This window comes from Sebastes umbrosus, chromosome 5 (assembly GCF_015220745.1).
Source record: "Sebastes umbrosus isolate fSebUmb1 chromosome 5, fSebUmb1.pri, whole genome shotgun sequence".
Taxonomy (NCBI): domain Eukaryota; kingdom Metazoa; phylum Chordata; class Actinopteri; order Perciformes; family Sebastidae; genus Sebastes; species Sebastes umbrosus.
The window spans coordinates 20,667,049-20,678,144 of record NC_051273.1 but is presented as its reverse complement, the minus strand read 5'-3'; the positions used below and the strand labels follow the sequence as shown (position 1 = coordinate 20,678,144).

At 43.8% G+C, this 11,096-nt stretch overlaps 1 long non-coding RNA gene across 1 annotated transcript; it reads right to left on the bottom strand.

The window, feature by feature from the left end:
* Positions 1–4,501: 4,501 nt before the first annotated feature.
* LOC119488719 lies at positions 4,502–10,383 on the bottom strand. Its single transcript, XR_005207024.1, has 3 exons — positions 10,236–10,383; positions 5,638–5,645; positions 4,502–4,514 (listed from the first exon to the last, which is right to left on the bottom strand). It is a non-coding gene; the product is annotated as an uncharacterized LOC119488719 (long non-coding RNA).
* Positions 10,384–11,096: the final 713 nt, after the last annotated feature.

The following is an 11,096-nucleotide window of genomic DNA, read 5'->3' as shown; positions in this document are numbered from 1 at the left end:
ACAAAAAAACATTGTCTGCTTTAGTTTACTTTCTGCAGTAATACACCATACTGTTTCTGTCCTGCCCAGACAGCATAGAAAATGCATCTTTGCAGGCTCCCTGGGAAATGCGCTCTGGAACAGATGTGAATTTCCAATAAAAGTGATTCTTAATCCTGCATGCATTTTTTTAAAGTTGTGAAATTGTAAAATACCTCATAGGCTGAATATGATTCATCCCGCATTGTTCTCTCGCCTCCCTCCCAGAGTTCGCTCTGTCTTTTTAGGCAAGCAGCTGTTGGCACAGACAGCTGCATCGGCCATTCATCGCAGCAGAGAGGCAATTAAAAAATCAAGTCAATGTTGTGTTTCAGTTGATCCATTGCTATTTCTACATATAATCCCCTCTCTCATGCCTCCCCTCTCTTTTACGTACACACACGCACACATGCACAAAGAGCGGTGATGGTGGGATGGTACGCAGATTCACTGTTTTTCTAAAGACAAAAGCCCCAAATTGGAGTGTGAGTGACATGGCACCGTTGGATTTGAAGCATTATTGAGGGCCAGAGCTGAGAGGGGCCATGTAATCTCCAAGACTTACTGGTCCACAGATTTTTTCCATATCTTCTTCAGTGGAGGTATGCGGCCACACAAAGTCTGACTGGCGTCACCGTGGCATTCAGCGGCGAGTTAAATCGAGCCTTGTGCCACAAGCACTGATGCATTCTTGTAGGGCCGCGCACACGTAAACACACACATTCATACAAGAGATTGCATGCCCAGTTGTGCTCTCACACACACACACACACACACACACACTGTCCATGCCTCCAGTTGTTCCCTCCTCTCACGGCACACAGCAGGTGTGAGTGTGGTAGAGCTGGGCTGGGTTGGGGCGGCTGGGTGATCTGCAGTCTTTAGAACAGATTTTCTATTGTTTTCTAATATGTGTGAGCTCTTTTGGAATCGATTTGGAAAATTGAATGGGATTAAGCCATCGGCCATGCACTTTGGCTCCCAACACAGCAGACTCATTTGTGATACATGATATAATTAGATTCACCATATGTGGGAAGATTCATATCATCTGATGGTTGCGGTTTATTATTTTGGGGGCATTTTGCGTATAGTAAACAGAGTAATCCCTCTCCTCACACATCATCCAACGTGGTGCCAAACAGGCTTGGGTATCAAAGCCCTCGGTCAGCTGCAGTCACAAAGAGCGATGGCCTTGGGTGAAAGGGTAAGCTCTTTTTAGTAGGAGATTCAACAAATCAAATGCATCCTCAAGCTGCCACAGTGTACTGTATAGGTGAAGCAGAGGATGGGGGTGATGAGAGGACACTGACTTGGAATCAGCAGTCAAGCTGGAATGCAGAAGAGCTGCTTCCAATGTCAGAAAATTGCAGAAGCAAGTAGCAGTAGAAATCTTATATCGGGGATTAGCCAAGTTATTGTCGTGATTCAGATGCTGGAATTAAAACTAATCCATTGCAAAGAAAGATGATATTCCGTATAATATGACAATAATATGACAACTTTCCAATAGGCTCCCTACCAAGCTCTACTGGGAAAAGAGATGTTTTTATTTACAACGTGAAATGCTGAACATGCAATTCATTCTAGACAAGTAAACATCCCCGATGCTCACGGCTCTTGTTGCTGCAATTCTCGGTGCTGGAAGCAGAACAAATTCAAAATATATTTCTGTTTCCAGGAGACTTTTGGTTGGAACAGCCATGCCCTCTCTCTTTATATTAACAGCATAAACTAATCATGTTCCATTAAAGTACCCTCCAAACAGTGATTAATGGTAGATTACAAGTACAACAACTCACTGCCTTAAGGCCCAGACACACCAGGCCAACATCAGAGAACTAGCGGCGATGATTATTTTCTCACAACGTATTGTCGTACTATGGTTCTATGATATGATATCATATATATATATATTCTATGATATGTTGTGAAAAAAGTTATTCCTTTTTTTTGTTCGTTTTCTTACGAATGTCCAGCAACACGTGTCAATTTCCATTCGTTACGTCTTTTTTTTTTAAAGTTATTTTTTTGGGGGCATTTTTTCCATTTTTATTGACAGGACAGTGGATAGAGTCTTGAAAGGGGGGAGAGAGAGAGTGGATGCGGAAAAGGCCACAGGCCGAATTCGAACCCGGGCCGCCGCGGTCAGGACCAAGCCTTAATACATGGACGCCCGCTCTACCAACTGAGCTAACCCAGGGGCCCTTCGTTACATCTTTTCAAAAAACTTCTTTAGGTTTAGGCAATAAAAGGACTTAGTTAGGCTTAGGAAAAAAATCTTGGTTTGGCTTAAAATAACTTTGGAAGTGGCGTTACTTAAGTGCAGAAGTTACTTGATAAATAAATCAATGTTGACTTCTGGTTTCACATGGGACACGAACAGTGGCCTCTGGGGCAAAAGTGTTTTTTGACACATCCATCCACCGCGACCTCCTCCCTACGCTGTGTTTGCTGCTCTTTATATTTCCTGGTTCACGATTACGTGAATAACAAACAAATTGCTTTTGTGGGATATATACAAATTACAGTGCATTAATTTCCGTGGGAATGGCTACAAATGTTGTATGAGACCAGCCTGCTTCTCTTTACTTTCCACCCAAATGAAATGGCATTTTAATATGCGGTTGTTGTTTTTCTCTTCTGTTGGTTTATCTGTTTCTCTGTGTGTCATTCCTGGCAGATGCCATCACGTTGTCAGTGAAGAGCATAATTGTCCCTAACCAAAGAGATGATCCACATGATTTATTTCTAATGGCTGGTGCACAGACGGACCATTATATGCATTGAATGGCAGGCTTTAACCAGCTGTGTACTCACTGTTTCCACACAATATATTTAAAAAGCACTCGTCCTATAGACGGGAAGTATGGATCATATGGAGTGGTGATTTCTGACTTCCTCTGGAGTCTTGTCTAATGATTGCTGGGGATAAAGGGGCCATCATCTTTCCCGCTCTCCTCCCCCACCCCCCCCTCAATACCAAAGCACTTCCTGTCTACCACATGTGCGCTGCAGCATCCAGACGTCCATACTTTCTTCTCTCAGCCCAGGAAGAGTGTTTGAGTGAGAGAGCTTCCAATCACAGTGTTACAGGCCGGGGTGAACTTATTTTAAATATTTAGAAATTCTCTGTAAAATGGATCCTCATAGTATGTGGTGTATGTCATCCTTCTCCTCCTCTTCGTCCTCCTCCTCTTCCTCCTGCTCCAGACAGGAGCATTACAGAGTAATAGCAGTCGGCTAGGGCGCTTTCGTAATTGCCTGGGCTCATGTGCTGTGGAAAGCCAGGGCAGGGGCCAGCGGCATCAAAGCCTGACTGATCATTCCTCAGCCTCCCTCCACTGAAAGGGGGGACAGAGGAAAAGGAGAGGGGGGAAGAAACACAAATACAGATGGACAAACAAACCAGGGGAAGTCAAAACTGAAGCAGATGTGGTGATAGCAGTAGATGGACAGATAGACGGACGGACGGGAACAGAAGAACCTCAGCCGAGCCGATTCGCTTCTCCTCCCACACCTGTTAATATTTAACAAACAATGGGGGTTGCACCAGCAGTAGGGATGAAAAAAATAGCAGGGAAGAAAAATAAAAAAGTGATGTTGAGGTGACATCATGGATTATTAAGGTGGGGGTGGGTCTAATAAGGGTCTGGCTTGGCCTGGTCGGTAAAGAGGGCAGGAAACTGAGGCAGAAGCAATTTGAGAAGCTGAGGCCTCAGTCTGCAGCTGTGCACTCAGTTTTCCTCTCCCAGCTACACAGCTGCAGGATTGACAATGCTGCAAGTATTTACTCATGACCTCTCCTCTACTTCACAATCCGATGCATGTTTATTTGACACATATGTTAGAAAAGAATAAGAATCTCTCATCAGGCTTATTTTGAGAGGCAAAAATACGTCAAATGTCGTCTAAAAGCCTTTCGAACGCTACGCTTGGCGTCTTTTTCCAGAGCAGTTTGAGTCAGCGGAGAAGCTTACTTCTTATTCATGTCATGTGTTTTTCCATGGAGACATTATAACATGAGCAGCACCAACATGGAAAACACGCAGTCACCCCGGCAGATGTTGTCCAGAGCGCTCAGATGAGTACAGTAAAACAATGAGGTGAGGATTTATAAGAGGCTGTTGAATGATGCTGCTGCACCACACACTGCGATCAGAGTCACACACAGACAAAGAGATGTCTGCAGATTGGGATGCTCTACTTTTGAACCACTAATCATGTGTGTGTGTGTGTGTGTGTAGGCGTGTGTGCAGCATCGTGCCAAACACAGAGAATTTATCTCTGAGATCTTTTTATTGGCCGTGTTTAAAGTTGCCAGATTGTGTGCAGCTTTCTCCTTTGAAAATATGTGCTGCTCGCAGTGTCCCAGCGCTGCATTCATCTTTGCAGACGCCTCAATTACAACCCACTGATGCCCTTAAAGTCGGAGAGGAGCTCAGGAATGCTCTGGCGGGACAACTGCCAAGCATCACTATAAACACCATCGGCTCCTAGCGCCCCACAGAGAGAGAAAGAGAAAGAGAGAGAGAGAGAGAGGGATGAACATCAATATGTTTGCAGACCAGACCAGGAGAGAAGAGGAGGTGGAAGAGGAGGAGGAGGAGGGGATAATATGTGGCACCACTCTGAGAGCTGAGCCCTCCGCCACGGCACTTTTGTTGCCAGATCACAACCAGATGTGCCAAGTGTGTCCAAACAGGAATGACTGTGTGAAGGCAATTTTCAGCAATTTGTCAGATTTTAGAGTTGCCCCCTCCTCCGCCCCATGCCTCCTGAAAGACAAATACAAACGTTAGAGGGCCACAACAATCATTTCAAACAGGCTCCCATGAACGCTCGCTCTACTCTTTTGCCTCCAGCGCAGTCATGTGATGAGAGATATACAGTATAACGGCTGAACACAGAGGGGCAAGACAAGGCCTGCAGTATTGACAAATAACCACCCACCTAAGTTTCATGCATCAGCATTACTGGATCTACCCATCCGAATGTGCGGCGCATTTATTTACTCTTGGAATGGGGAGTCAAAAATCCCTGACAACATTCACACACCCTAAATCCATCATCTTAACTCACTGTGGACAACACAACCAAAACAAAGAGAGAGATGAATAGAAAAAAAAGGTTGTTAATCTTTCTCTAGACACCTCATAAATTACAGCTTCGCTCTCAAGGTTATGCAAGCAGTTTAGACCAACTTTTCTCACCGCTCACCCCACTTCTTCTTACATTTTCTATTAACATATTCTAAAGAAATATAGTAGCACTTAAAGAGGAACAGTGTGTAACATTTTGGGAGACTTATTAGCAGAAATGGAATATAATATTCTATGTTTTCATTAGTGTATAATCACCTGAAACTAAGAATAGTTGTGTTTCCGTTAGCTTAGAATGAGCTGTTCATATCTACATAGGGAGTGGGTCCTCTTCATGGAGTCCGCCATGTTGCTCCTCCATGTTTCCACAGTAGCACAGAATGGACAAACCAAACACTTGTTCTAGAGAGAGCCTTTTGCATTTTTACGTTACCTGAAGGCCACCGTAGTTCTTGTGAAACTGCGATAACGTGAACAGCAGAGTGTAAAACCGTGGTAATGTCAGTTGCCGGCTGACCTCGGTTGCTCCTAAATAGCATTATTATGGTAAGGATGGCCTCTGAGCGAGGCGAACGGCGTTACCACGGTTTTGCACTTGGTGGCTCACGTTACCGCAGTCTTGGAAAGGGAGCGGAGGGGTGCTCAGTTGGTTGCAATCTGCAACCACACCACTAGATGCCACCAAATCCTACACACTGTCCCTTTAAAGAGGATCTCCAATGATTTTACGTCAAAGTTTACAGGTCTTAGTACATACTACATATGTGTAAATAGTTGTATAAAGCCTGTGCAAAGTCTGATAAATTGCCTTAAGTGATGTCACTTGAGTCAGCGTCGGTTGGGGCTGAAGACTATCAAGTCAGAAAATGAAATAAATCTGGGGGGTATGGAGTTAGAAAGAAGAGAGGTGCCAGCCCTCTGCAGCCCGCTGCTCCTCTCTGCTTGAGGTTACATTAGCTGCTACTAGCATAACACAACCGAATCTGCGACCGAGCTGTTGGCGGCCAAGTTGCATTGTGGGTAACGTAGGCGCCAGGTTTTGACAAGGAAGAAGAATGCGTGGGTTATAAAAGACATAGCTATGTTCCAAATTGCATACTTTTTATTTTTATTTTTAGTACATACTGCAGCTGCCCTTACAAAGTATGTACTGTTGCATGCAGTATTCATACAATTGGGACATAGTACTTGTTATAACATCACGCCTTGAACTTTGACCCTCTTGCTCATATATCCGCCGCGCAGAGGATTGTGGGTCAGAATAGAGAGAAAAGCATGCTGGCTTGCATACTGCAAAATTGCGACCTGATATAGTAGGACATCCTGGTATTTTTGGCATACTGCATTTGACATACTACATATCGGGACATACAAAAACTTTTTCTGGGATACTTAATAGTATGGTAGTATTGGAGCTCTGATTCCCCTGCATTGATTTAGATGCTTTTTTTTTTTTTAAAAGTGTCCAGCGTTAGTCATGTTATGAGAGTGCAATGCTAAATCGGTGGAGTACTCTTTTCAGTCTCCCAATAATAACCACATTTTCCTAGATGCTGGGAAAGAGAGAATGCTTTGTTGCCTCCTTATTTAGGCCTCTCTCATAGGAAATTGAGGGCAGTGTCTCGTTTTTTATAGCAACCATGAAATGTGTCAGCTCAAGGGATTGGAGAATGTGGGGGTTAGAGGTGGGTGATGGGTGGTGGTGGTGATGGGGGGGGGCTTAGGTACAATGATGCACCCCCCCCCCCCACACTCTATCTAAAAAACCTGCACAAACAACACAGTCCGCGGCCTTCCACTGGGAAGAGAATCATATGGACCCAGCTGGCAGCTCCCTCAGGTCCTTCTATGTTGTTTGGCCCCTCTTGACATCACAAGAACAATCTAAAGAAATACGTTTTGTGCCCTTGCATGCCAAGCAGGCAATTCACTGACTGAGGTGAGGAGGTACGGTCTGATGAGACTCTTTTGTTTTTTTGTTGGTCCGCAGAGGGCCAGTCCTACAAATGCAAAAGTCTGTCATTGAGCGACGACATGAAATGATGATGATAATGAAGTTACACGATTGGTCGGCGGAGTGCTGGAGTTTCCTCATTGGCCGTTTGTCTTTCAAAATGAAAAGGCGAGAACAGTCCTTTTTGAAAATGAGACCGTTCAGCGCAACGTGTCCGGACCAAGCTGTCAAACTAGGCAATCTAGCTCTGAAGTGAAACAAGATTCAGCAGTGGCATAGCCTGTTTCTTGCTTAAATTGTTTTCAGAAGTAGATTTTGGTTTAGACGGAATAACAGAAAGTTTACAAGCAGGCCGCCCTGTTGTTTCCTGTTTGAAACAGCAAGCAGAAAACCAGGGACCAATCAGGTGCATTTCTCGAGGGGGCATGTCACCACTTAAACGTACAGTTGAGTGAAAGAGTATAGAAGCAAAGAGACGAAACTCTGGTGTCACTGCTGCCATTTTGGACTGAAAACGCTTATTATATTTTTTGCGCTATTATATTATACGCTTTTTATTTTTTTTATATTTTATTGTTCAACACAGGTCATTTCAGTAGAATATGACAATAGAAGAGAAATAATTTTGTTCTACTTTTGTAGGGCACTTTTTAAGCGGACGTTTTACAGGCGTCCTGTAGTCGCTTTCAGTCCAAAATGGCGGAAGCATAGCTTTGCTGCTGGTTACTGATGTTGCAATGGAACGAACAATTGACTTTCACTTCTTGGAAATATACGTTCTTTGGTTGAGTAAAGCAGCGTGTCCCCTAGCGTCCTTGCCAGACCTGGTGGACATGTTTTGCTGGATTTAACATTATAGGCATGACCACTGACTATTTGTGTAACAATTTAGCCACACATTCACAGACTGACCAGACACGGTCCAGCCATATACTCTGTTTTGACCGAGTCTTGTTTTTAGCTAAGGGTGGTGGTCACGAAGGCCTCGTTGGAAACACACAAGCAAACCAAGAGCTGATTCTGTTTAGTGTGAGAGGACACATGACACTCTGAGATGCTAATAAGCAAACACGTGGAGGTGGTTGGAAGCTCCTACACAGCTAGATCCACGTTTTTGTGTCATGTCAATTCTTGCTTGTTTTGGTATAGAGTTAAGTTTTCTTGCTTGAAGTTTGAATCCCACCCACCAAGTCCCGACTCTCTCCCTCTCCTTGAGTCACACTCTTGGAAGGCACTGAGTCTGAATCCTGGGACCAATGAAAGGGACAATTGTGGGAGGGTTTGCATAACGTTGCTGTCAGTCATGTGTCTTATTACTCCGTAAGAGAGCTCAAATTCACCACTAATGCCTGTTTTAATTTGTTGCCTCATTGCTCTGGAATCCAGGATAAATTGTTCATCTGGGTAGAGAAGTTAGTGAGTGTTTCCCATATTTATTAGTTTGTTGTTCTGGCTTACATAACACAAGAGAAATTTGCTTATGCTTCAGGAAAAAAAAGATGTCAAACACAACCACTCCATATTTCAACATAATTACATTTGCAATACACTGTACGTACTTGTACTCACCAATTGGAAATGAATCTCCTTATAATTAAATCAGTGTTGAAATTTACTGTTTTGGTTTTACATTAATGGAAAGGGAGTGAAAATTCTGCATATGTGGGCTTCGACTTTTGATCAAAACTGGAACAGCCAGATAGAAAGACGTGTCGGCTGTTGCGGTGTAGACAACCCAGAAATCGAGTCAATTCCAGCCAGTAAATCTGTAAAGTTGCGGGTTTTCCCTCCTTGGGGTGTGTGTCTAGCGTTACAGCTGAAAGATGGACAGCAGCGTTGGAGTTTACTTACAGGAATCTGTGTGGGTGTGAGACGGGGTGCACATGAGCACTTTTTTTTTTTTAAGAGCGACTTTTTTTTTCCCTTTTCTTTTTCATGTTCGAATGTGTGTGTGCGATGCATGTGGTTGATCTGACTTATGTGTGGTGTTTGCATGTGTTTTTGCGTGTTTATACCATGGTGTCATGAGGGAATCATTTTTTTTCTCTTTGGTTTTTGAGCGACAGGCGGACTTTGTGCTAGCATGTGTGCAGACCAGATGCGAGTATATTCCAAACAATAGCCTGGTGTGAGAGTGTGTGTGTGTAAGCAGTGGCTTATGTGTGTGGAGGGAATGTGAGTGTGTCTTTGGGTGTGTCTGACAGTATGTGTGGATGAATCCTTATCTTATAGTATAGGTCTTATACTGTATGTGTGTGCATGTTTTGCCATGCTTTTGCATACTTGCGGTTCTATCTGTGAGTCTTTCTTTGACACAATTATGTTGGCATGCACTTATAAACATACAGTTTGATGGCATGTGTGTGTGATGGAGTGTGTTCGGAGAATGTGCATTAGTGCAGGCTGTGTGTGTGTTTGTCTATGCAGAGCCATAGCAGCTGCTGGACACCACCTGTGGCCCGAGCCGTCCCTCAGGCCTGTTGTGGCTCCAAATAGTCCCTCTGGGCTCACAGGGACTCGGGCTTTAGATGTCAGAGATGGCCAGGCATAGTCCTCCCAGACTGGATGGATTGTTTTGCTATGTCTGTCTTATAAACCGTTACTTTTTTGTCCTCTAATGCAAAAGAAATTCACTACTAAATAATCGGAGTACCGTTTATTCTACATCGTTCCCTCTCTTTTTGCTATAGTCCTGCAGGTTTGTTTCTTCTTTGGCTGGCTGACAGATGTCCGTCAGCTCCATCATTTACCCCCACCCCGACACAGCTCCAGGCCGACAAGAAAACCTGGCAGTAACTGCTCCATGAAACACAGCCCTATAAATGGACACCCAGTATTCTGGCTGTCAAGATGTTTATGATAGACAGGAAGGCAATCTAGGTACTCCAAAATATTAAAACAAGTGGCAAACAGGGAGGGAAATATATTTGAAAAGCCTTAATTATAGTGGCTAAATCATTAAAAATAGTCTTGTCTTTGTCAGGGCTTAAAAAAAACCCTTTTTTTTTTTAATATGTGTTATTCCAACTCCTACTTTACAAGTAGATCGTTTTGCAATGTAAAGCCAAAGCTCAGGATTTATGTGCTCACACTGTACGGTCCGATTGTCAACCACGACCTGAGTGCTCACACTGTTCGTGTAAAATAGAAAAAAAAAGCACCTCCGGACCGTTCTGGCTGGTGACAGTTGTCAATAAAGATTCGTTTGGAAGCTCCGAGGCAGGTAAAGTTTGTTTGCTAGCAGAGGTCTGTATGGGTCACAATAATGCTAACAAGGCAGAAACGTGCTGTCTTGATCATCAGTGCCATCCTGTCGGCACCGGTGTATATGGACTCCCAGGTGACTAGGGAGATGTGGACAGTATGGCTTGTCCATTTTGCAGAGAAAATTGCTATGTTTTACTCTATCTATCGTACATTGTTATCTTGATAGCTCTGCTCTGATTACTGTAAAAAGAGTAGAACAAAAGGCACTGACGTTGAGGAATCGGCTCGTGGCTGTGCTTCAACTATCTGACGGCTGACCAAAATTTCTGACATGTCAGAAATTCATCCGACGGGAGGAGTTAATCGGCCCGCGTTCCCTCCTGTAAACCGCACGGCAAACAACGCCCGGAATAGCTGAAATTCGGTCCGACTCTAAATTAAGTTGTGCGGCTCAAAATTCGGTGCTAAAACCGTACAGTGTATGCCCAGCTTTAGTGATTTTGTTGCCTAATCCTAAGCAAGTGTTTTTGTTTAATTCACAACATAAAGCTCGTGTTTAGTGTGATGGAAAAAGTGACGCCGAGGGGTCTGACAAAGCGTCAGTATGTGACGATTTGGGATGAGAACGTTTTCACATGATTTCTATTCACTCTCCCCTCGTTGAATTGTAATTAGTTCTCCAAACTGAACAGAAATGTTCTCAACGTGAATGCTTGTAATAATGACACACTGAGCAATTTTCTGTCTCTGATTGTGAAAAGTCCAAAAGGCTCAGTTTTCATTCATTATCTCCCTAACTCAATTTCCGGGGCTGA